At 44.9% G+C, this 2,128-nt stretch overlaps 1 non-coding gene across 1 annotated transcript; it reads right to left on the reverse strand.

Annotated features, from left to right (window-relative positions):
- Positions 1 to 608: 608 nt before the first annotated feature.
- TRNAV-CAC (transfer RNA valine (anticodon CAC)) lies at positions 609 to 681 on the reverse strand. Its single transcript has one exon. It is a non-coding gene; the product is annotated as a tRNA-Val (tRNA).
- Between the last annotated feature and the right edge of the window lie 1,447 nt (positions 682 to 2,128).

The following is a 2,128-nucleotide window of genomic DNA, read 5'->3' on the forward strand; positions in this document are numbered from 1 at the left end:
CAGTCCCGGAGACCGAGTGAGTCTCTCTTCCCACACACAAGACAGAAGTTTTTTGTGTCGGCTCCCAGCGCACTGTGCAGAGAGAGGGGCAGGTGGTGTCCTTTGTGACATATGCAGCACCTGTGATCCTTGACAACTCAGGGGGTACCGGCCGTACACACTGCCAGACGGAAACCTGAAATCTGAACATCAGGACTTTTACCAGAACTGCGCACTGCAGGACACTGTCATTTCACTACTAACTGAAGTGATAACTGCCCATGGAAGGTTCTATGGTGTAATGGTTAGCACTCTGGACTTTGAATCCAGCGATCCGAGTTATGATTATGACCTGTTATGATTTTATTTATATGATATATGTATAGATACATTTGTAAATGATCGTATTGGACTTTCTACTATTCATATCTTCATCTTTCTATTATTTTTAAATGTTCAGTCCAGTAAAAATTAAAAGCGAGCAAAGTTTTGCAAACTTTACATCATCTTTGCGTGGCTTATCTTTTTTATTTGAATATATGAGAGATATCCTTTAAAATTGTAGCGCAGAAGTATCATTCGTCACATATATTAATAATGGAGAAGAAGTTAGGATAGAGTTTTAAAAATGTTTCCGCCCGGTTTCGAACCGGGGACCTTTCGCGTGTGAGGCGAACGTGATAACCACTAAACTACGGAAACTGACGTGCAGTGACAGTTTGGGAGTTATTCCATGATAATGGTACTGCACAGATGTACCCCTATTTTGTATTTTTTTGGGGTCTAATTAGCCTTTCTATGTCTATATTTACAGATTAAACGGACTCTATGATGATTCTCTCTCTGCCTATAGCAGCCTTGGATGGAGCATCCCTGCTTAATTTTCTTACAATAAATGAGCCTTTTTTCTGTTAAACTGTTTTTAATTCGCTGGTCTCTCCGATGCGCCACTCTTCAGTCTTTTTCATTACCCATTTTACAAAGAGCCACAAAACAAACAGGAGTGTAAACTTCACAGAGGTGTTTCCACCCCTCCAGAGGGCCTGTCTCAGCAATAGTGGGTGTTCATATGTCTCTTTAAAACCCCTCTTGGCCTCTCTCTTCTCCTTGCACCAGGCAGACCTTTGGGTCTTACTGTTTTTGACACCAGAAAGCCCTTAGACAGCAACTGGACAATATCATTTCAGGCTGTTGACGGGCTTTGTTCTCTGTGGAGTTAAACTTCTCACACACACTTCATGGCTTCCTAACACCTCCAGGCTGCTCTGTCCGGATCTGTTGTGTGCAGAGAGGATGGGCTGTCATTGGGGGGTCTCCAGGGGTTGCAGCTGCGACCTCTAGCTTACCTCCTGTGCCCCCAGCACTGTGCTTGCGACCCCTGGGCTGAAAACAAAAGCAACATACTTGAAAAAACAAATATTTGGTGTTGAAAGTGGAGCAGACCCCAGTGAAAAGCGTCTCTGTGACCCTAAAAACGTGAGGAGAGATGACATACAAGAAAGAGGGGGTGGGATAGAGAGGGGGTGAAGGGAAAGACCATGAGAGGAAAATAACTAACTGTTGAGCAGTAAGGGGGCGCTACAGAGAGACGCGTGATATCTTGTGAGACAAGACAGCTGTGTGTGTGTGTGTGAGGGAGACGGGGGGATTAAAGAGAGTCAGAGACAGGTGCCCGGTGTGAGAGGGATATAGACAGGTGTGAAAGGGAATGAGACAGGTGAGAGCGACAGGTGACAGACACATAGTGCCTGATTTAAGAAACGCGGCGCTGAATCCAATGCATTCAATGCAGCGCCACTTTTCTTGCGCCACTTAGCGCCCCCTAACGCCACCATGTGTGCACCTTATTTAACATACAGCGCACCATGGCAGTAGTTAGAGAACTAGAGTCAAACGTTTTGACGTTACTTTGGCGCTTTGCAGGAATTGTGTCAAAAATGTTGACGCTAATCCTGCAAAGCACATTGAGTCCCACTGAAAACAGTGGTGTGCCTCCTTTTAACGCCTGCTCTGTGCAGCCATTAAAAATGCCGTTATAAATGGAAGAAATAGATCTTTTAGATTTCATGACACCATTTTTTTGTCCCCCTAACCGGGGAACACCCCACTTGCATACATTATGCCTGGCGCAGGTATAATGTGGCACAAG

Source organism: Pleurodeles waltl, chromosome 4_2 (genome assembly GCF_031143425.1).
Source record: "Pleurodeles waltl isolate 20211129_DDA chromosome 4_2, aPleWal1.hap1.20221129, whole genome shotgun sequence".
Lineage (NCBI taxonomy): Eukaryota > Metazoa > Chordata > Amphibia > Caudata > Salamandridae > Pleurodeles > Pleurodeles waltl.